This window comes from Pseudophryne corroboree, chromosome 8, assembly GCF_028390025.1.
Source record: "Pseudophryne corroboree isolate aPseCor3 chromosome 8, aPseCor3.hap2, whole genome shotgun sequence".
NCBI classification, from domain to species: Eukaryota; Metazoa; Chordata; class Amphibia; order Anura; family Myobatrachidae; genus Pseudophryne; species Pseudophryne corroboree.
Window position 1 is genome coordinate 404,224,702 of NC_086451.1, and position 25,505 is coordinate 404,250,206.

Genomic DNA, 25,505 nt, shown 5'->3' on the forward strand with positions numbered 1-25,505 from the left:
AGCTTTTTACTGCGGTGCCGGTGCATGCGCAGTTCAGACCTGATTGGCTGCTGTGTGAAGACGCACAGCACCGATCAGGTCTGAATTAGGCCCATAGTGTATTTCAATGTGCACAATTAAAGTCTACTGTACAGCTCAGTTACAGCAAGCACAGATCACTTTTATTGCTATGATCGGGGGCGCCAACATCTCTTCCGGACATCAGTACAGGGAGGGGGCGTGACCGTGGCCAGACCATGTCCTCTCAAAGTATAATTGAGGGCGGGATTTACTAAAGGGAAAATGCGGTAAAACCCTGTTTTACCGCATTTTCATATGTACTAACCCCCGACTGCCGCGTTTTCGCCCCATAGGGTATCACCATCTTTTTATGGCGATACCCTATAGAAGCCTATGGGACTCTTACCGCCACCGCCGGATCCCGCCGCCGCCCTGCACCACTCACGACGGCACCCCCTTCTCCCCGGCATACCTGAGAGGCTGCTGGTGCGGCCCCCCTCCTCCTTCTCCCCCGCAGCACAGCCTTGTCTCCTTCCGGCTACAGGGGGGAGGAGGAGGAGCCCGGGGACTCCCTGTGCACGTCACCTCCCGGGTCTGGGAGGTGACGGAGACCTCCGCTGACCCCCGCAGACCACCACAGACATCATCGCGGGGGGCCTCCTATACCACATTGCGATACTAATCGCATATGTTAGTACATATGCGATTAGTATCGCTGCGGTAGTTGGCAAGGGGCGGCAATGTCTTATAGTATATCCCATGTGATAATGCGCTGCACGGGGTGTGCAGATCTGGGGGTGTCAGGTGTGTGTGTGTGTGTGTGTGTGAACAATTGCTCCCCGATGCAGGGAGAGATAGGATTTACTGCTGCTGTGGCTTCCTCTCTCCTCAGCCCAGCACACAGTGGTGTGAGCTGGGCTGGAGAGAAAGGCTGCTGCAGCAGCAGTCAGTCCTCTCTCTCCTTGCCCAAAGTGCAGATCTATATAATGGGGAAGGGAAGGCGGTGGAACCTGGGCACCCGCTGGGCCCCTCCAACAGGCATGGGCCCAGGTAAATAGTATCCACTCCCCCCCTCTCTGCACCACTGGCTTTGATTATTAAAATGTGCCTGTCACCTACACAAAGCAATAATTACCATTTTGTGATAGTGGCAATGATAGGAACTAGCATGGTGTACTGAAACTGGAGGTACAAAGGGACCACATGTCTCAGTAATGTCACTGGTGCCTAGTAGACTGACAGACTGCATTATTATTATTATTAGCTATTATTATTAGCTATTGTGATTATGGTGGGGGCTGATGGGTCACTCATTTAATAGGATTATAGGCAGAGGAACATGTCTGTATAGGTCAATACCTTCCTGTTGGTCATGGTTCCTACTCTGCACACAAGATCCAAGACAATGAAATTATTGGCACACAGAACCAGGGCCGAACTGCCCATCTAGCCGATGAGCTGGTAGGCCAGTCCTGTCATATAAAGAGCAGGGAAGGCTCTCTGGTCTGGCTGCTTCCCCCCCCCCCCCCTGCCTGTCTCCATGGAAATGGAGGCGTGCTGCGAGTCCACAGCCCCTGTTTCCATGGAGATGGGCAGGGGCGTGCCACGAGTCTATGCCCCCTCGACTCGCGGCACGCCTCCGTCGGAGGTGTCTGTGCCCCCCCTTTCACAGTGCTCGCACCCCTGTCATGTGTAGGGACATTTTGGCCCCCAGTACGTACCTGCACAGAACTATAGTATTGATGTTATTAAACTTTTATTTCTACAGTGCATTGCTTTTATTAATCTGGCACAGTATAATATATATATATATATATATATATATATGTAAAAAATAGGAGTACAGCGCCACATGTGAGGGAAAACAATACCTGAAATTGAATATATTTATATGTAAAAAACACTCCCTTGTAGGTAATAGGGTGTCAGCCGTCCTCTAAGCAGTTTTACAGCATTGGTGAGATGCTGTATGGAGTTAAATGAATATGGATAGATAGGGGTACTGGCGACCGGCTGGTGTTTTTTATTTACAAAAAATATTTAGCGGACTCGAGTATCAAATATAAAGGACTGGAATTAGAAAAAAAACTCCTTTTTATATAAAAGAGAAATAACAATTTATTTTATCAATAATAAAAAATATTTAACAATTGCTTTCTAAAAAATACATATAAAACCGATTCCTCTACAATTGTAAAAAATGTATTAAAACGGATTATATAGTAAAAAGCAGTTGTATAAAAATATTTTAAGACGTATAATGAAAAGGAATAAAAATATTTTCAAAAAAGTTAGTAGTTAGTAAAAAGCAGCTTAACTTTGGGTAGAGGGTCATACAGGAGATCCCAACGCGTTTCGTCTGTCTGACTTCATCAAGGGGTAGTGACTCAATGATCCTAGTGGGCTTAAATACCCACTGATAAGGTGCTAATGGCTATGACATCACTTCCTGTCAATTGGTGATGGGAAGGTATAAACTACATACAAATTATATTTATAACACATATAACAATGATGGAGCAGTGAAATGAAAGACATGGGGAGGCTTCCCATGTATACAGAACATAAAAACGAGTATTATAACGTTATTTGATGTTTAAAACAGAAGTTTGAGGTAAAATAGCGCACTTCCGCCACACTTCCGGTTTTTGCCAGTCTGTAGTGCGCATGCGCAGATGCCCCACTTCCGGTTTCGCGTCTCCGGAGTGCGCATGTGCAGCCGCCGCACTTCCGGTTTTCGCGTCACATTGAACGAGTGTATTCAGGGCTTCATGCCCCACTTCCGTCCTGGCAGTTCTGACGTTTTTTGTCCCCACTTCCGGTTTAGCATGTCCGGAGTCACATGGTGCTCAGTCTTGCTGTGAGGGAGTTTGGGAGAGTTCCTTTTTTGAACGGCGGCCATTTTAATGAAGTCCATAGGGGCGGACATGTATTCTCCATACAAATTTCCCATTGACATGAAATAAAGGGAAATAGAAATTCATTAATATCGATGTGCTTTGGAAAACGAGTCTTAGTGCATTTCTAGCATAGAGTATGTTAACTAACCACTCTTAACATGTAAGGCAATATATTTGGATAAATAAATCACATTTTATTAGTGATAATTTGCAGAAGGAAAAACGGACATTTAAATCTAGTTATAATGTCATATAGTGTTCAGAGGCAAAAAATGGCTATTCTTGAGTCTACTTGATTTATATCTTAGATATGATATGTGCACTTGTGAATATATCTATATGTATTAGTGCATATATCTAATCATGTGCTTTTATTATTAAATAAATAATGGTCTATGCTAAATTAGGTGCTCAATTGGTAAGAAAAACAAACGTACAAAAATGGAACACATTTAGACACATTAGTGTTTACAAACCATTTTTTACAGTACTTTAGCTTCCCAAGCGGTCACCCTCTTGGTACTGTTAAAGCCCAACACTGCTTAGCTTCCAAGATCGGACGGAATTGGGCGTGGAGCCAGTGTGGTATGACTGTATCTTATTGGCTATAAAAAACACGCTCATTCCTGTGTCAAGTATTTTTATTTTTGTGTTCATATGTACAATTAGTTAAAAATAGGTGTAGTAAAATCGTAGAATGAGTTGTGATGATAAAAAAAGACCTTATAGGAAGGGGGCGATTTCATACCCCTCATTAAATCCTGCTGGGTGCATCGTGTTGAGCTGGTAAATCCAAAACATCTCTCTTTGGGATAGTTTATTCGCCAAGTCTCCGCCTCTTTCTCCAATTTGTACGTGTTCTATTGCTTTGAAGGATAAATCTTCTGGATTTGAGTTATGTTCCAAAAGGAAATGTCTGTAGATAAGATGGGTATCGAGCTTGTTCTTGATGCTCCTGATGTGTTCCTGGATTCTTAGTTTGAGTGTGCGCTTCGTTTTCCCCACATATTTTTTCTTACATGTGCATTCCAATAAATAGATGACTGAGCTGCTGTTGCAATTGAGAAATTCCTTAATCTTGAATTCTTTAGCCTCTCCGGAATCCGAAAAGGTTTTCCTGTTTGGGTTTAAAAATTTGCAAATGTTGCAACGTCCGCATTTGAATGCTCCCGTGCACTTCATAAATGTTTGGGTGGTTCTTTCTTTGTTGGTATTGCCTAGCATGCTCGGTGCGAGGTGGTCTTTAAGACTTTTAGATTTACGGAACACTATCTGTGGTTTTTCCGGCAGAATTTCCTTTAGTACAGGGTCCATACGCAAGATTTTCCAATGTTCCCTGAGAGATGTTTTGATATGGTTCTCATGTTGATTAAATGTAGTAATGAATGCAGTTGACTCCTTAGGAGCTTCCTTCTTTTTGTATTCTAGGAGGTCTTCCCTTTTTATGGTGTTTGTTCTTGCAGTTGCTTTGTCCAAGATTAATTTGGGGTATGACTTTTCCTCAAAGCGTTTTCTGTAGATGGCTACCTGTTCATTGCAGTCCTCTTTTCTGCTACAGTTTCTTTTTATTCTATGGAACTGGGAGAACGGGATGTTATCTTTCCATGGTTTTGCGTGGCTGCTTTGATAGTGTAGGTAGCTATTTTTATCTACCCCTTTGATGAAGTTCCTGGTTATCACTGATGAGCCTTCACCTATTAGTATGAGATCCAAGTACTCTATAGAGGTTTTGTTTGTGTTGTACGTGAAGGTAAGATTCATATCATTGGTTTTTAAAAGATTAAAAAATTCCATAAAAAGTTCCAGGCTGCCATCCCATATTATCAGAATGTCATCAATATAGCGTTTGTACAAAATCACATTATTTTTGTAAAATTGAGTATTGTACACATGAAGTTCCTCCCATTGTCCCATAAATAGGTTCGCGAAACTCGGTGCAAATATCGTACCCATCGCGGTCCCACAGCGTTGAAGATAAAAGCTCTCTAAAAATTTAAAATAATTTCGACTCAGAATAAAATGCATCACATCACAGATAAAAGATCTTTGAATAATTGTAAGGGTGGGGTCTTTGTCTAAGAAATCCTTACAAGCCTTAATGCCTTTAGAATGCTCGATGCACGTATACAGAGACTGGACGTCTAGTGTAATCCATAAAAAGGTGTCCTTCCATTCAACTGATTTCATCAGGTTCAATACCATAGTGGTGTCTTTAAGGTAAGAAGGTAGTTTCTTGACATATGGGTTTAAGAAAACATCCACATATTCAGATAATTTTGATGTTAGGGAGTCAATTCCAGCGACAATAGGTCTCCCAGGGGGGTTCAGGAGGTTTTTATGAATTTTCGGCAAATAGTAGAAGATGGGGGTGATGGGACTAGATTGCATTAGGAATTGGAATTCTTCCTTTGTGATACTTCCATTCCGGAGTCCTTTTGTGAGGAGTAATCTCAACTCTTCTATATAGGCATCCTTAGGATCATTCAGTAGTGGTTCATAGGACGTAGTATCTCCTAGTAAGCGATGAGCTTCTTTCACATAATTATCTCGATCCAGGATGACTAGTCCCCCCCCTTTGTCAGCTGGTTTTATCACTATTTCCGAATTTTTCTGTAATTTCTTGAGTGCCTCTTTTTCTCTATTAGTGAGATTTTTTGTGGCAACTGGTGCAAGATTGGTGTCGCATAAATCTTTTTTCACCAAATCATAAAATATACTGATATGATTGCCTTTTGATTCTACCGGATAGTATTTGGATTTGCGTTTCAACCCAGACCTTGATGCTTCTTCATAATTCGTGATGATGGCATTGTCCTTACGTGCAAAATGTCTTTTGAGTGTGAGCTTACGGATAAATTTGTTAAGGTCTATGAATGTCTCAAATTTATTCAATTTTTCTGTGGGTGCGAATGATAGACCTTTGCTTAGTAATGAGGTTTCGTGATTTGTTAATACATGTTTCGATATGTTGAAAATACCATGCTCTTCAGGGACTAGTGCTGTACGTTCCTCCTTTTGGTGTTGTAATCTTTCCCTCCTGCCGCCCCGTTTTCCTCTTCTTCTGCGTGGGGCCTTTTTAGAGGGGATGCATGTGTGGATTCTTCTTGTAGTGTGCCTCTGAACGTATTTTTTGGACGAGCTCCTAGGCGTGGTGATAAAAAAACCTTTTCGTCCGTTGATCCTAGTCTTTGTAGAGTGGAATATTTATTGTATGTCTTGATTTTTTGTGTATGATGAGAATCATTCCTAGTGTTTGATCTGCCTCTGTGTGGTACTGTCTTCCACGCTTGGTTCCCACGATTGGATGTATTCGTGGCGGTGAATCTGCTCCAATTCTTTGTTTTGCCATTGTCATAGTCCTCCTTGTCACGAAGAAACTTCTTTTCTTTGCCCCGTATGACTTCTTCCTCTATACGTTCTAATTTCTTATTGAGAACCAGTTCATTAATTCTATAGTCCTCTTTGATTTTGTGTGGTTCTAGTTCAATTTCCTTCTCCTTTATGTCTTTCTCAATAGAAGGGACATTCTTTCTCCTTTCGGAGATCAACAATTTCATTAAATTTATTGAACATGTGTGTAGGGTGGAATCCCATTTTTCCATGAACTCTGGATCAGATGTTCCAATGGTGGGTTGTTTCACCAATCTCAGTCCCCTCGGTACTCTGTTGACTGAGATGTAATGTTCCAGACCTTTTATGTCCCACCATGTTTTAATCTCTTTAACCAGGAGTCTCTCCATGTCCCAAAATAGATCATCCAAGTCCCTGGAGGGAGTTGGGGTGTCAGTCACTTTGTCTTCGCTAAATATTTTCTGGCACCAATCATTTCTTTTGTTGGTACGTTCATTAATTCTGAACATAGTTTTTGGGTGTTTTTTTAGACCACAGCACCAGGCAGCTGAACAATTAACCAGTCTTAAATGTAAAAAATAGGAGTACAGCGCCACATGTGAGGGAAAACAATACCTGAAATTGAATATATTTATATGTAAAAAACACTCCCTTGTAGGTAATAGGGTGTCAGCCGTCCTCTAAGCAGTTTTACAGCATTGGTGAGATGCTGTATGGAGTTAAATGAATATGGATAGATAGGGGTACTGGCGACCGGCTGGTGTTTTTTATTTACAAAAAATATTTAGCGGACTCGAGTATCAAATATAAAGGACTGGAATTAGAAAAAAAACTCCTTTTTATATAAAAGAGAAATAACAATTTATTTTATCAATAATAAAAAATATTTAACAATTGCTTTCTAAAAAATACATATAAAACAAATACATATAAAACCGATTCCTCTACAATTGTAAAAAATGTATTAAAACGGATTATATAGTAAAAAGCAGTTGTATAAAAATATTTTAAGACGTATAATGAAAAGGAATAAAAATATTTTCTAAAAAGTTAGTAGTTAGTAAAAAGCACAAAAATAAAAATACTTGACACAGGAATGAGCGTGTTTTTTATAGCCAATAAGATACAGTCATACCACACTGGCTCCACGCCCAATTCCGTCCGATCTTGGAAGCTAAGCAGTGTTGGGCTTTAACAGTACCAAGAGGGTGACCGCTTGGGAAGCTAAAGTACTGTAAAAAATGGTTTGTAAACACTAATGTGTCTAAATGTGTTCCATTTTTGTACGTTTGTTTTTCTTACCAATTGAGCACCTAATTTAGCATAGACCATTATTTATTTAATAATAAAAGCACATGATTAGATATATGCACTACATATAGATATATTCACAAGTGCACATATCATATCTAAGATATAAATCAAGTAGACTCAAGAATAGCCATTTTTTGCCTCTGAACACTATATGACATTATAACTAGATTTAAATGTCCGTTTTTCCTTCTGCAAATTATCACTAATAAAATGTGATTTATTTATCCAAATATATTGCCTTACATGTTAAGAGTGGTTAGTTAACATACTCTATGCTAGAAATGCACTAAGACTCGTTTTCCAAAGCACATCGATATTAATGAATTTCTATTTCCCTTTATTTCATGTCAATGGGAAATTTGTATGGAGAATACATGTCCGCCCCTATGGACTTCATTAAAATGGCCGCCGTTCAAAAAAGGAACTCTCCCAAACTCCCTCACAGCAAGACTGAGCACCATGTGACTCCGGACATGCTAAACCGGAAGTGGGGACAAAAAACGTCAGAACTGCCAGGACGGAAGTGGGGCATGAAGCCCTGAATACACTCGATCAATGTGACGCGAAAACCGGAAGTGCGGCGGCTGCACATGCGCACTCCGGAGACGCGAAACCGGAAGTGGGGCATCTGCGCATGCGCACTACAGACTGGCAAAAACCGGAAGTGTGGCGGAAGTGCGCTATTTTACCTCAAACTTCTGTTTTAAACATCAAATAACGTTATAATACTCGTTTTTATGTTCTGTATACATGGGAAGCCTCCCCATGTCTTTCATTTCACTGCTCCATCATTGTTATATGTGTTATAAATATAATTTGTATGTAGTTTATACCTTCCCATCACCAATTGACAGGAAGTGATGTCATAGCCATTAGCACCTTATCAGTGGGTATTTAAGCCCACTAGGATCATTGAGTCACTACCCCTTGATGAAGTCAGACAGACGAAACGCGTTGGGATCTCCTGTATGACCCTCTACCCAAAGTTAAGCTGCTTTTTACTAACTACTAACTTTTTAGAAAATATTTTTATTCCTTTTCATTATACGTCTTAAAATATTTTTATACAACTGCTTTTTACTATATAATCCGTTTTAATACATTTTTTACAATTGTAGAGGAATCGGTTTTATATGTATTTTTTAGAAAGCAATTGTTAAATATTTTTTATTATTGATAAAATAAATTGTTATTTCTCTTTTATATAAAAAGGAGTTTTTTTTCTAATTCCAGTCCTTTATATTTGATACTCGAGTCCGCTAAATATTTTTTGTAAATAAAAAACACCAGCCGGTCGCCAGTACCCCTATCTATCCATATTCATTTAACTCCATACAGCATCTCACCAATGCTGTAAAACTGCTTAGAGGACGGCTGACACCCTATTACCTACAAGGGAGTGTTTTTTACATATAAATATATTCAATTTCAGGTATTGTTTTCCCTCACATGTGGCGCTGTACTCCTATTTTTTACATTTAAGACTGGTTAATTGTTCAGCTGCCTGGTGCTGTGGTCTAAAAAAACACCCAAAAACTATGTTCAGAATTAATGAACGTACCAACAAAAGAAATGATTGGTGCCAGAAAATATTTAGCGAAGACAAAGTGACTGACACCCCAACTCCCTCCAGGGACTTGGATGATCTATTTTGGGACATGGAGAGACTCCTGGTTAAAGAGATTAAAACATGGTGGGACATAAAAGGTCTGGAACATTACATCTCAGTCAACAGAGTACCGAGGGGACTGAGATTGGTGAAACAACCCACCATTGGAACATCTGATCCAGAGTTCATGGAAAAATGGGATTCCACCCTACACACATGTTCAATAAATTTAATGAAATTGTTGATCTCCGAAAGGAGAAAGAATGTCCCTTCTATTGAGAAAGACATAAAGGAGAAGGAAATTGAACTAGAACCACACAAAATCAAAGAGGACTATAGAATTAATGAACTGGTTCTCAATAAGAAATTAGAACGTATAGAGGAAGAAGTCATACGGGGCAAAGAAAAGAAGTTTCTTCGTGACAAGGAGGACTATGACAATGGCAAAACAAAGAATTGGAGCAGATTCACCGCCACGAATACATCCAATCGTGGGAACCAAGCGTGGAAGACAGTACCACACAGAGGCAGATCAAACACTAGGAATGATTCTCATCATACACAAAAAATCAAGACATACAATAAATATTCCACTCTACAAAGACTAGGATCAACGGACGAAAAGGTTTTTTTATCACCACGCCTAGGAGCTCGTCCAAAAAATACGTTCAGAGGCACACTACAAGAAGAATCCACACATGCATCCCCTCTAAAAAGGCCCCACGCAGAAGAAGAGGAAAACGGGGCGGCAGGAGGGAAAGATTACAACACCAAAAGGAGGAACGTACAGCACTAGTCCCTGAAGAGCATGGTATTTTCAACATATCGAAACATGTATTAACAAATCACGAAACCTCATTACTAAGCAAAGGTCTATCATTCGCACCCACAGAAAAATTGAATAAATTTGAGACATTCATAGACCTTAACAAATTTATCCGTAAGCTCACACTCAAAAGACATTTTGCACGTAAGGACAATGCCATCATCACGAATTATGAAGAAGCATCAAGGTCTGGGTTGAAACGCAAATCCAAATACTATCCGGTAGAATCAAAAGGCAATCATATCAGTATATTTTATGATTTGGTGAAAAAAGATTTATGCGACACCAATCTTGCACCAGTTGCCACAAAAAATCTCACTAATAGAGAAAAAGAGGCACTCAAGAAATTACAGAAAAATTCGGAAATAGTGATAAAACCAGCTGACAAAGGGGGGGGACTAGTCATCCTGGATCGAGATAATTATGTGAAAGAAGCTCATCGCTTACTAGGAGATACTACGTCCTATGAACCACTACTGAATGATCCTAAGGATGCCTATATAGAAGAGTTGAGATTACTCCTCACAAAAGGACTCCGGAATGGAAGTATCACAAAGGAAGAATTCCAATTCCTAATGCAATCTAGTCCCATCACCCCCATCTTCTACTATTTGCCGAAAATTCATAAAAACCTCCTGAACCCCCCTGGGAGACCTATTGTCGCTGGAATTGACTCCCTAACATCAAAATTATCTGAATATGTGGATGTTTTCTTAAACCCATATGTCAAGAAACTACCTTCTTACCTTAAAGACACCACTATGGTATTGAACCTGATGAAATCAGTTGAATGGAAGGACACCTTTTTATGGATTACACTAGACGTCCAGTCTCTGTATACGTGCATCGAGCATTCTAAAGGCATTAAGGCTTGTAAGGATTTCTTAGACAAAGACCCCACCCTTACAATTATTCAAAGATCTTTTATCTGTGATGTGATGCATTTTATTCTGAGTCGAAATTATTTTAAATTTTTAGAGAGCTTTTATCTTCAACGCTGTGGGACCGCGATGGGTACGATATTTGCACCGAGTTTCGCGAACCTATTTATGGGACAATGGGAGGAACTTCATGTGTACAATACTCAATTTTACAAAAATAATGTGATTTTGTACAAACGCTATATTGATGACATTCTGATAATATGGGATGGCAGCCTGGAACTTTTTATGGAATTTTTTAATCTTTTAAAAACCAATGATATGAATCTTACCTTCACGTACAACACAAACAAAACCTCTATAGAGTACTTGGATCTCATACTAATAGGTGAAGGCTCATCAGTGATAACCAGGAACTTCATCAAAGGGGTAGATAAAAATAGCTACCTACACTATCAAAGCAGCCACGCAAAACCATGGAAAGATAACATCCCGTTCTCCCAGTTCCATAGAATAAAAAGAAACTGTAGCAGAAAAGAGGACTGCAATGAACAGGTAGCCATCTACAGAAAACGCTTTGAGGAAAAGTCATACCCCAAATTAATCTTGGACAAAGCAACTGCAAGAACAAACACCATAAAAAGGGAAGACCTCCTAGAATACAAAAAGAAGGAAGCTCCTAAGGAGTCAACTGCATTCATTACTACATTTAATCAACATGAGAACCATATCAAAACATCTCTCAGGGAACATTGGAAAATCTTGCGTATGGACCCTGTACTAAAGGAAATTCTGCCGGAAAAACCACAGATAGTGTTCCGTAAATCTAAAAGTCTTAAAGACCACCTCGCACCGAGCATGCTAGGCAATACCAACAAAGAAAGAACCACCCAAACATTTATGAAGTGCACGGGAGCATTCAAATGCGGACGTTGCAACATTTGCAAATTTTTAAACCCAAACAGGAAAACCTTTTCGGATTCCGGAGAGGCTAAAGAATTCAAGATTAAGGAATTTCTCAATTGCAACAGCAGCTCAGTCATCTATTTATTGGAATGCACATGTAAGAAAAAATATGTGGGGAAAACGAAGCGCACACTCAAACTAAGAATCCAGGAACACATCAGGAGCATCAAGAACAAGCTCGATACCCATCTTATCTACAGACATTTCCTTTTGGAACATAACTCAAATCCAGAAGATTTATCCTTCAAAGCAATAGAACACGTACAAATTGGAGAAAGAGGCGGAGACTTGGCGAATAAACTATCCCAAAGAGAGATGTTTTGGATTTACCAGCTCAACACGATGCACCCAGCAGGATTTAATGAGGGGTATGAAATCGCCCCCTTCCTATAAGGTCTTTTTTTATCATCACAACTCATTCTACGATTTTACTACACCTATTTTTAACTAATTGTACATATGAACACAAAAATAAAAATACTTGACACAGGAATGAGCGTGTTTTTTATAGCCAATAAGATACAGTCATACCACACTGGCTCCACGCCCAATTCCGTCCGATCTTGGAAGCTAAGCAGTGTTGGGCTTTAACAGTACCAAGAGGGTGACCGCTTGGGAAGCTAAAGTACTGTAAAAAATGGTTTGTAAACACTAATGTGTCTAAATGTGTTCCATTTTTGTACGTTTGTTTTTCTTACCAATTGAGCACCTAATTTAGCATAGACCATTATTTATTTAATAATAAAAGCACATGATTAGATATATGCACTAATACATATAGATATATTCACAAGTGCACATATCATATCTAAGATATAAATCAAGTAGACTCAAGAATAGCCATTTTTTGCCTCTGAACACTATATGACATTATAACTAGATTTAAATGTCCGTTTTTCCTTCTGCAAATTATCACTAATAAAATGTGATTTATTTATCCAAATATATTGCCTTACATGTTAAGAGTGGTTAGTTAACATACTCTATGCTAGAAATGCACTAAGACTCGTTTTCCAAAGCACATCGATATTAATGAATTTCTATTTCCCTTTATTTCATGTCAATGGGAAATTTGTATGGAGAATACATGTCCGCCCCTATGGACTTCATTAAAATGGCCGCCGTTCAAAAAAGGAACTCTCCCAAACTCCCTCACAGCAAGACTGAGCACCATGTGACTCCGGACATGCTAAACCGGAAGTGGGGACAAAAAACGTCAGAACTGCCAGGACGGAAGTGGGGCATGAAGCCCTGAATACACTCGTTCAATGTGACGCGAAAACCGGAAGTGCGGCGGCTGCACATGCGCACTCCGGAGACGCGAAACCGGAAGTGGGGCATCTGCGCATGCGCACTACAGACTGGCAAAAACCGGAAGTGTGGCGGAAGTGCGCTATTTTACCTCAAACTTCTGTTTTAAACATCAAATAACGTTATAATACTCGTTTTTATGTTCTGTATACATGGGAAGCCTCCCCATGTCTTTCATTTCACTGCTCCATCATTGTTATATGTGTTATAAATATAATTTGTATGTAGTTTATACCTTCCCATCACCAATTGACAGGAAGTGATGTCATAGCCATTAGCACCTTATCAGTGGGTATTTAAGCCCACTAGGATCATTGAGTCACTACCCCTTGATGAAGTCAGACAGACGAAACGCGTTGGGATCTCCTGTATGACCCTCTACCCAAAGTTAAGCTGCTTTTTACTAACTACTAACTTTTTAGAAAATATTTTTATTCCTTTTCATTATACGTCTTAAAATATTTTTATACAACTGCTTTTTACTATATAATCCGTTTTAATACATTTTTTACAATTGTAGAGGAATCGGTTTTATATGTATTTTTTAGAAAGCAATTGTTAAATATTTTTTATTATTGATAAAATAAATTGTTATTTCTCTTTTATATAAAAAGGAGTTTTTTTTCTAATTCCAGTCCTTTATATTTGATACTCGAGTCCGCTAAATATTTTTTGTAAATAAAAAACACCAGCCGGTCGCCAGTACCCCTATCTATCCATATTCATATATATATATATATATAGAGATGTGCACCGGAAATTTTTCGGGTTTTGTTTCTTGGTTTTGGATTCGGTTCCGCGGCCGTGTTTTGGATTAGTACGCGTTTTGGCAAAACCTCCCTGAAAATTTTTTGGCGGATTCGCGTGTGTTTTGGACTCGGGTTGTTTTTTTTAAAAAAACCCTCAAAAACAGCTTAAATCATAGAATTTGGGGGTAATTTTGATCCCATAGTATTATTAACCTCAATAACCATAATTTCCAATCAATTCCAGTCTATTCTGAACACTTCACACCTCACAATATTATTTTTAGTCCTAAAATATGCACCAAGGTTGCTGGATGACTAAGCTAAGCGACCCAAGTGGGCGGCACAAACACCTGGCCCATCTAGGAGTGGCACTGCAGTGTCAGACAGGATGGCACTTAAAAAAAATTAGCCCCAAACATCACATGATGCAGAGATAAATAAAAAAAAGAGGTGCATGATGGAATTGTCCTTGGGCCCTCCCACTAACCCTTATGTTGTATAAACAGAACATGCACACTTTAACAAACCCATAATTTCAGCGACAGGGTCTGCCACACGACTGTGGCTAAAATGACTGGTTGGTTTGGGCCCCCACCAAAAAAAGAAACAATCAATCTCTCCTTGCACAAACTGGCTCTACAGAGGCAAGATGTCCACCTCCTCATCATCATCCTCCGATTCCTCACCCCTTTCACTGTGTACATCCCCCTCCTCACAGAGTATTAATTCGTCCCCACTGGAATCCACCATCTCAGGTCCCTGTGTACTTTCTGGAGGCAATTGATGGTGAATGTCTCCACGGAGGAATTGATTAAAATTCATTTTGATGAACATCATCTTCTCCACATTTTGTGGAAGTAACCTCGTACGCCGATCGCTGACAAGGTGACCGGCTGCACTAAACACTCTTTCGGAATACACACTGGAGGGGGGGCAACTTAAGTAAAATAAAGCCAGTTTGTGCAAGGGCCTCCAAATTGCCTCTTTTTCCTGCCAGTATACGTACGGACTGTCTGACCTATAGTGTAAAGGCTTAATAGAGAACACGAATGGCGCCAAAAGGCAACAAGCAGCAACCCCTTTGCACCAGTGGTAATCCCTTATACCAATATGAAACAGTGAACAAAATAGAGTAAGTGCAATAGGGTGCGCTAAATGCGAAAAGCTGGTGAACAGATCTGCTCGACCTGTTGTGTGTGATATTAAAAGTTAATACTTCCCTTGATATCACTTATAAGCATATACTTCTTAGATCCGTTCCACATATAAAAGAAAATAAAAAGATGCATATAGTGTAGTATATTTAAAATGAAACAGGATTTAATCCAATTATTTCTCAAATTTATACATAAAGGGATGCACAAAACAAATACAAAAATTCCTAAAAACACTTGTTTTTTCTCCCAAATTGATGGGTAATAAAGGTGGAGGATTACCAGATGAGAGTGATCAGTGAGCGTGTAAGATGTAACCTTAGGGTAACTGGCTCCGGAACCGGGTTCCCTCGTCCACGTCCCAATCGTCTGGTCAGCCTTACACCTGCTGGTAGTTCAATGGATACTCCACTCTCCTGCTGCTACGCGTTTCGGGAATGTCCCTTCATCAGGCAGTGAGAGTGAAGTGAATGGGTTGCCTCTTTATACCCACAATCTGGATTACTTCCAGGTAAAAGGTCAAAAACTTTAAAAACTGTTTAACATATACCAAACACTAATAAAAAGTTTACCTATATAAACGAACTTCATAATTAAAAATGCATAATAAATGACAAAGCTGGCAATGTTTAAAAGTCAAAATACAGAGAATCGTGTTATACTGACCGGAAGTGACGTCAGCGTGACCTCCGGTTTTTTCTGTGATCAACAACATATATATTGAACCTCCCAGTTAGATACAATGAGAGAGAGTCCAGGCTTGTGCACACTATATAATGGTGCTTGATTATCAGAAGTTCTGCAAACATGTGCAAGGAGTTCTATTTTGCGGACTGGTTGGAACGCATCTGGAACGCAATGTGGCTTCCGGCAGCATACTTCCGGTTCGGTGGAACGCATTTGGAACACAGGTGTAAGGCTGACCAGACGATTGGGACGTGGACGAGGGAACCCGGTTCCGGAGCCAGTTACCCTAAGGTTACATCTTACACGCTCACTGATCACTCTCATCTGGTAATCCTCCACCTTTATTACCCATCATTTTGGGAGAAAAAACAAGTGTTTTTAGGAATTTTTGTATTTGTTTTGTGCATCCTTTTATGTATAAATTTGAGAAATAATTGGATTAAATCCTGTTTCATTTTAAATATACTACACTATATGCATCTTTTTATTTTCTTTTATATGTGGAACGGATCTAAGAAGTATATGCTTATAAGTGATATCAAGGGAAGTATTAACTTTTAATATCACACACAACAGGTCGAGCAGATCTGTTCACCAGCTTTTCGCATTTAGCGCACCCTATTGCACTTACTCTATTTTGTGGACTGTCTGACCTGCCTACTTGGATGCTGTCACTCATATACAGTAATCCTCCACCATTCTTTCAATGGTGACAGAATCATATGCAGTGACAGTAGATGACATGTCAGTAATAGTTGGCAGGTCCTTCAGTCCGGACCAGATGTCAGCACTCGCTCCAGACTGCCCTGCATCACCGCCAGCGGGTGGGCTCGGAATTCTTAGCCTTTTCCTCGCAGCCCCAGTTGCGCGAGAATGTGAAGGAGGAGCTGTTGATGGGTCACATTCCGTTTGACTTGACAATTTTCTCACCAGCAGGTCTTTGAACATCTGCAGACTTGTGTCTGCCGGAAAGAGAGATACAACGTAGGCTTTAAACCTAGGATCGAGCACGGTGGCCAAAATGTAGTGCTCTGATTTCAACAGATTGACCACCCGTGAATCCTGGTTAAGCGAATGAAAGGCTCCATCCACAAGTCCCACATGCCTAGCGGAATCGCTCCGTATTAGCTCCTCCTTCAATCTCTCCAGCTGCTTCTGAAAAAGCCTGATGAGGGGAATGACCTGACTCAGGCAGGCAGTGTCTGAACTGACTTCACGTGTGGCAAGTTCAAAGGGTTGCAGAACCTTGCACAACGTTGAAATCATTCTCCACTGCGCTTGAGTCAGGTGCAATCCACCTCCTTTGCCTATATTGTTGGCAGATGTATAGGCTTGAATGGCCTTTTGCTGCTCCTCCATCCTCTGAAGCATATAGAGGGTTGAATTCCACCTCGTTACCACCTCTTGCTTCAGATGATGGCGGGGCAGGTTCAGGAGTGTTTGCTGGTGCTCCAGTCTTTGGCACGCGGTGGCTGAATGCCGAAAGTGGCCTGCAATTCTTCGGGCCACCGACAGCATCTCTTGCACGCCCCTGTAATTTTTTAAATAATTCTGCACCACCAAATTCAATGTATGTGCAAAACATGGGACGTGCTGGAATTTGCCCACATGTAATGCACGCACAATATTGGTGGCGTTGTACGATGTCACAAATCCCCAGGAGAGTCCAATTGGGGTAAGCCATTCTGCGATGATGTTCCTCAGTTTCCGTAAGAGGTTGTCAGCTGTGTACCTCATATGGAAAGCGGTGATACAAAGCATAGCCTGCCTAGGAACGAGTTGGCATTTGCGAGATGCTGCTACTGGTGCCGCCGCTGCTGTTCTTGCTGCGGGAGGCAATACATCTACCCAGTGGGCTGTCACAGTCATATAGTCCTGAGTCTGCCCTGCTCCACTTGTCCACATGTCCGTGGTTAAGTGGACATTGGGTACAACTGCATTTTTTAGGACACTGGTGAGTCTTTTTCTGACGTCTGGGTACATTCTCGGTATCGCCTGCCTAGAGAAGTGGAACCTAGATGGTATTTGGTACCGGGGACACAGTACCTCAAGAAATTCTCTAATTGCCTGTGAACTAACGGCGGATACCGGATGCACGTCTGAGTTATCTGCTTTGCAACAGGATGACTGCTGTGATATTTCATCTTCCTCGCAAAGGACTGTTGGACAGTCAATTGCTTACTGGAAGTAGTACAAGTGGTCTGCCGACTTCCCCTCTGGGATGACGATCGACTCCCAGCAGCAACAACAGCAGCGCCAGCAGCAGTAGGCGTTACACTCAAGGATGCATCAGAGAAATCCCAGGCAGGAGAGGACTCGTCAGACTTGCCAGTGACATGGCCTGCAGGACTATTGGCTTTCCTGTCTAAGGAGGAAATTGACACTAAGGGAGTTGGTGGTGTGGTTTACAGGAGCTTGGGTACAAGAGGAAGGGATTTAGTTGTCAGTGGACTGCTTCCACTGTCACCCAAAGTTTTTGAACTTGTCAATGACTTCTGATGAATGCGCTCCAGGTGACGTATAAGGGAGGATGTTCCTAGGTGGTTAACGTCCTTACCCCTACTTATTACAGCTTGACAAAGGCAACACACGGCTTGACTCCTGTTGTCCGCATTTCTGTTAAAATAATTCCACACCAAAGAGGTGATTTTTTTTGTAATTTGACCAGGCATGTCAGTGGCCATTTTCATCCCACGGACAACAGGTGTCTCCCCGGGTGCCTGACTTAAACAAACCACCTCACCATCAGAATCCTCCTTGTCAATTTCCTCCTCAGCGCCAGCAACACCCATATCCTCATCCTGGTGTACTTCAACAGTGACATCTTCAATTCGACTATCAGGAACTAGACTGTGCGTGCTCCTTCCAGCACTTGCAGGGGGCGTGCAAATGGTGTAAGGTGCCACCTCTTCCCGTCCAGTGTTGGGAAGGTCAGGCATCGCAACCGACACAATTGGACTCTCCTTGGGGATTTGTGATTTAGAAGAACGCACAGTTCTTTGCTGTGCTTTTGCCAGCTTAAGTCTTTTCATTTTTCTAGTGTGAGGATGAGTGCTTCCATCCTCATGTGAAGCTGACCCACTAGTCATGAGGAACATAAGAGAGGGCCTTAGCCGTTCCTTGCCACTCCGTGTCGTAAATGGCAAATTGGCAAGTTTACGCTTCTCCTCAGACGCTTTTAATTTAGATTTTTGGGTCTTTTTACGGAACTTTTTAAAAAAATTTTTTACGTGCTCTCTACTATGACATTGGGCATCGGCCTTGGCAGACGACGTTGATGGCAATTCATCATCTCGGCCATGACTAGTGGCAGCAGCTTCAGCACGAGGTGGAAGTGGATCTTGATCTTTCACTATTTTACCCTCCAAACTTTTGTTCTCTATTTTTTAATGTGTGGAATTATATGTATACTGCTGGTCACCAAAATGCTGTACTGTCCTACTATATACTGCTCACAATAATGCAGCACAGATATGGATAGTATACTTGACACAGAGCTGCAAGATACCGCAATGGCCTACTGTACTGTACTATATGTATACTGCTGGTCACCAAATGCTGCACTGTCCTACTATATACTGCTCACAATAATGCAGCACAGATATGGATAGTATACTTGACACAGATCTGCAAGATACAGCAATGGCCTACTGTACTGTACTATATGTATACTGCTGGTCACCAAAATGCTGCACTGTCCTACTATATACTGCTCACAATAATGCAGCACAAATATGGATAGTATACTTGACACAGAGCTGCAAGATACAGCAATGGCCTACTGTACTGTACTATATGTATACTGCTGGTCACCAAAATGCTGCACTGTCCTACTATATACTGCTAACAATAATGCAGCACAGATATGGATAGTATACTTGACACAGATCTGCAAGATACAGCAATGGCCTACTGTACTGTACTATATGTATACTGCTGGTCACCAAAATGCTGCACTGTCCTACTATATACTGCTCACAATAATGCAGCACAAATATGGATAGTATACTTGACACAGAGCTGCAAGATACAGCAATGGCCTACTGTACTGTACTATATGTAAACTGCTGGTCACCAAAATGTTGCACTGTCCTACTATATACTGGTCACAATAATGCAGCACAGATATGGATAGTATACTTGACAGAGAGCTGCAAGATACAGCAATGGCCTACTGTACTGTACTATATGTATACTGCTGGTCACCAAAATCCTGCACTGTCCTACTATATACTGCTCACAATAATGCAGCACAGATATGGATAGTATACTTGACACAGAGCTGCAAGATACAGCAATGGCCGACTGTACTGTACTACTATAATTATATACTGGTGGTCCCCACAATGCAGCACACTGAGCACATATATTTGCAGCACACTGAGCACAGATATGGAGCGTTTTCAGGCAGAGAACGTAGATATTTTCAGCACACTGAGCACAGATAATTGCAGCACACTGAGCACAGATATTTGCAGCCCACTGAGCACAGATACGGAGCTTTTCAGGGAGAGAACGCAGCCACATCCTCTCCGTTCAATCTCCAATGCACAAGTGAAAATGGCGGCGATGCGCAGCTCTTTATATAGAATACGAATCTCGCAAGAATCCAACAGCGGGATGATGACGTTCAGGCGTGTTCGGGTTAACCGAGCAAGGCGGGAAGATCCGAGGCTGCCTCGGACCCGTGTAAAATAGTTGAAGTTCGGGGGGGTTCGGATCTCAACGAACCGAACCTGCTCATCCCTAATATATATATATATATATATATATATATATATAGAGAGAGAGAGAGAGAGAGAGAGAGAGAGAGATGTCCAAGCAGTCGGCACTCCAGATTAAATAAATGTAACGCCTGGTGCCTTCTCGTGCAGAATTATCCACTGTATAAACACGTAGAATTGAGCGGCACTCTCAGGACTATAATAAAGAACGGGTCCTCAGCCCATCAATAGTTTGCAACGTTTCGGTAATTTTATTTCAACCGTCGTCAGGCATAATAACATATAAACAGATAATCTTACCTTTAAATAACATACAGAAGACTTCCGGTTCCGGCTTCATGGAGACCTGAGCTCCGTTTTGAGCTCCGTCCCCCGCTCCCCATCAGACACCTTTTACTAGGCTTTTAAAGCCTCGTTTGGAGCCCGGAGTCCTCCTGCAGTGACCTTGCACCCCCGTAGCCAATATGGACCGCTTTTTAGCACCGCTGACGCCGCAACCCCAAACGGACCAGCAGCAGCAGCAGCCGCCGCAGCCTCCACGCCAGGAGAAGCGCCGGGCTGCAGGGACCATGCAGGCAGACTCTGCAGTGGAGAGTGCACCCCCTCTGCATAAAAAATCCGCGGCCGAAGGACCTGGGGGACACGTGAGTGCGGGCTGCGATGCCCCTGTGACCTACTCAGAGGTGGTAGCAGCCATTACAGCTACCATGACTCCCCTTCTATCCAAAGCAGTAGCTGATATCACTAGTCAGCTACAACATTTGACCCACAGGGTTTCTAACACGGAACAACAGATCAGCGTAGTATCCCATGACATAGGAGACTTGCAACACACCGTGAAACGTCTCACTAACGATTCCTATCAGATGTGGAACAAGATAGACGATATTGAGAACAGATCGCGTCGAAATAATATTAGGCTGGTCGGCCTCCCTGAATCTATCAAGGGGCCCGCTATGGCCCATTTTGTCCGCAACACTCTACCCTCGCTTTTAGGCATAGAGGCGGTTTGCCAGGACATGGTAATAGAGAGGGTCCATAGGGTAGGACCGACTCCGACCCCCAACAGGCCGAGACCCCGCGTTACCCTGTTCCGCTGCTTAAATTACCTACACAAAATGGAGATATGGTCGGCCTCTCGCAAAGCTAAATCTTTGTCATGGGAAGGACATAAGCTTCATATTTTTCATGACTACTCCGCTGAATTATCACGGGCCAGGAAATCCTTTTCCCCTGTTTGCTCTCAATTAGTCGCTGAAGGGCGCAAATTTGGCCTGTTATATCCTGCCAGGCTTCGCATTTATGACGGGTCTTCATTTAAGGACTTTTCCACCCCGCCTGACGCTGTGGCTTACCTCCAGGAGCTGTCCCAGGCCAAGGATGCAGACATCTCTGATTCAGCTAAATGAAGGACTGTGCTCCTTGTTCTAAACTGCCTTATTAAGCTCTCCCTGTTCTGCATGATTCCATGTCTGTTTAGTGATTTCAGAGTTTAAACCGCTAATTTTTTTTTTTTTTTTTTTCTCACTCCACATTTAGTGGCTCATTTTCTCTACATTATATGTTATCTCAATGTTCTTAGGTGTAACGCGCTGCCAGGACCTACGGGCCTCAGTTATACAGTTTTACATCAGTATTTTGTAATACGTTAGGGATCGGGGGCGGACACGCCCCTCCGTGCTGGATGTGTGTCCTTTTTGATATGTTACTCTATGTGCTTTTACTTGGAAGTCTGGCATCAAATGCTGGCATTTGTATGCCTCTTTTCATTTATGCTCCCTATCTCCCCTCCCGCACACCCCTCCCCTCCTTCACTGCCTGGTATCCCCCTCCAATCCCAGGGGGCGCTGTCCTACCCTATGTAACTTGGCGAGACTGTATGATATCCTTAGACATCGTTATGCTAAAAGTTCCCCTCTGTGTCTTTATACGCTTTAAGATGATGTTTCTTTTTTTCCCTGTTCCCTGCAGGGATGCCTAGTCTACGCTATGCAACCTGGAACGTTGGAGGAATTAATTCTCCGGCGAAACGCAGGAAAATATTGATTTTCTTACAAAAATCTGGCGTGGACGTGGCATTCCTCCAGGAAACTCATTTGACTCCCGCTGAATCTGCAAAACTGGGAATGCTAGGATGGTCTGTATTGGCGTCTTCTTCCTACAGTTCCAAGGCAAGAGGAGTGGTTATTCTGGTAAAACGCAACCTGGCTCATGAGGTACACCGCGTTGTTACTGACGATACAGGTAGATATGTGGTGGTCTCGGTGGATATATTGGGCAAGAGGCTCACGCTGGCTAATGTATATATTCCCCCTCCCTATTCTAAGTCATACTTCCAGAGCTTGATTACCCTTCTGACCCCCTTCATGGGTGACAATTTGATCATTGGTGGAGATTTTAACCTGATTTCTTCCTCCATATTAGACAGATCAAACACCCGCGGGACCCCTCCTCCACTCCCTAAGGTTGGCATCCCCCTCTTCACCTCCACCTTACAGGTTATTGACATGTGGAGAGCCCTGTACCCAACAGAACGAGAATACACCTGTCTCTCAGCGGCGCATGGCTCTCTCTCTCGCATCGACTACTTCTTCATCTCTCATGCTCTTTTCCCTCAGGTCACAGACTGCTCTATCGCCCCCATCTCTCTGTCAGACCATGCTATGATTTCTTTGACTATCCACTTTCCAGATGACGGAGACACGACTAGGCTATGGAAATTTCCAAATAGATTCTGTCATTCTGATACTTTCAAGTCCTTCTTGGAGGCTGCTTGGGACGACTATTACTCTACCAATTCTGAACATCTTCAGACGAATCCCTTTCTGTTCTGGATGTCAGCGAAAGCAGTTCTCAGAGGGGCGATTATGTCCTTTACCGCAGCCTCCAACAAGAATTTTTCAAAGCAGTATCTGACGCTCCAGAACGCCCTCACTGCGGCCTTTCAGGCATACAAACAAATCCCTTCACCAGCCACTAAGCAAACATATCTACTCACAAAACCCCACTTTGACGAACACATTTCCGAAATGGGAAATAAATACCTTTTTTCTGTCCACTACAAGTTCCACAAATTCGGGAACAAGTCTGGCCGCTTACTCTCTAACTTACTTCGTGGCACATTTTCACCTGCCGTGGTTCACCCTCTCCGCACACAGCAAGGCACACTGACTTCCACAAACAAACAGATTGCACATATTATGCAGTCTTACTTCTCCCAATTATACTCAACCACCATTCCAAACACCCCGCAACCGCCTTCGCCACCTTCACATCCCTCGACATCATGCTCTCAACCGCCACACCCTCCCCTCATCCCCGCTGACAAGTCTACCAACCTCCCTTTCTCTTGGGAAGCCCTACCTTACCCTGCTCTTACAGATGACATGGCCACTCAACTTCTATCCCCGATCACTATCACTGAAGTCCGATCAGCGATCAAACAATTAAAACCCAATAAGGCCCCTGGCCCTGACGGCTATAGTGGGGAGTTTTATAGACTCCTCTCCCATAAATTTGACTCCATTCTGGTAGACATTTTCAACTCATTATTACTAGCTCAGTCTCCCCCACCTCACTTTAATTCGGCACTCCTCAAATTGCTCCCTAAACCAGGCAGAGATTTATCCCTCCCAGGCTCCTATCGACCAATATCTTTGCTAAACATAGATTATAAGTTGTTCGCCAAGATACTGGCCGACCGTCTGAAACTCATACTCCCCCACATTGTTCACCCTGATCAGACAGGCTTCATTGCAGGAAGACACTCGGTGGTCAATGTGAGAAGGGTAATAGCAGCCTTACACTCCTGCCATGGTGACATGTCCTCTTCTGGATATGCCATCATATCCTTGGACGCGGAAAAGGCCTTCGACCTCGTCGAATGGCCCCACCTCTACGCAACCCTGACACGATTTAAATTCCCTGATGCGTTTATAGAGGCTATCCGCGCACTATATTCATCCCCGGCCACTCAAATTTCGTGCAACGGTCTCCTTTCCAACCCCTTCTATATAGAAAAAGGCACTAGACAGGGGTGCCCTCTCTCCCCACTCCTCTTTGCCATCGCTCTAGAACCTCTAGCATTAGCTCTTAGGCTTTCCCCTTCCATTACTGGCATCTCTGTCGGTAACACTGAGCTTAAAGTCGCCCTGTTCGCTGACGACATGTTGTTATTTGTCTCAAACCCTCTCACGTCAGTCCCGGAAATCCTGCGTTTGATTTCAGAATTTGGTGAAACGGCTGGCTATAAGATCAATGTCACAAAATCAGAATTACTTCCTATACACGTCCCCCCTGCCACACTATCCTCTCTCACTCAAGCATCACCCTTCACGGTCACTCAGTCCCATTTTAAATACCTTGGGGTAAATATTGCACGCGATATTGCACGGATCTACGAAATCAACTTCACACCGGCCATTAAGGCCGTGCTTTCTAAGCTAGAGGGATGGGCTACCCTTCCGCTCTCATTGCTTGGGAGGATTGCAGTCCTCAAATCGGTAATATTTCCCAAAATCTTTTATATTATGCAATCTCTTCCATTCAGTCTCAGAGAAGCGGATGGCGCTGTATTGCGCAAAGCTATGACCCGATTTATATGGCATGGGAAGAAACCAAAAGTGGCCTTTGCAAAACTAGTAATGGACAAATCACTGGGCGGACTGGGTGTCCCGGACTTTCTTTCTTACTCTCTTACAATCTTTCTCCGATATGCAGCTGATTGGCTTTTGGGAAAAAGCACATACACTGACTTGGCTCTAGATACTGATGCTTTTCGACCTTATTCCCCATGTGCCCTCCTACACACCAAAAAAACTGACATACCTTCTTCAATCCTGAAACACCCTCTATTCCGAGACACGTACTTAAGCTGGGTGAAATTACACAGAAAACTCAAATCTGACCACACTGTTTCCTCTTATATATCCCTTTGGGGAAACCCTTCTTTTCCTCCTTCCCTTCACAATGCTCTTTTTGTCCGATGGCGGGAGAGGGGGCTGTGTGCTGCTTCACAGGTCTTCGACCCGGGT

The 25,505-nt window shown here is 42.4% G+C and overlaps 3 pseudogenes; 2 read left to right on the forward strand and 1 right to left on the reverse strand.

Annotated features, from left to right (window-relative positions):
* Positions 1 to 3,379: 3,379 nt before the first annotated feature.
* LOC134951534 (5S ribosomal RNA) lies at positions 3,380 to 3,499 on the reverse strand (annotated as a pseudogene).
* A 3,873-nt stretch (positions 3,500 to 7,372) lies between these two features.
* On the forward strand, positions 7,373 to 7,492 carry LOC134951546 (5S ribosomal RNA; annotated as a pseudogene).
* A 4,872-nt stretch (positions 7,493 to 12,364) lies between these two features.
* On the forward strand, positions 12,365 to 12,484 carry LOC134951558 (5S ribosomal RNA; annotated as a pseudogene).
* Positions 12,485 to 25,505: the final 13,021 nt, after the last annotated feature.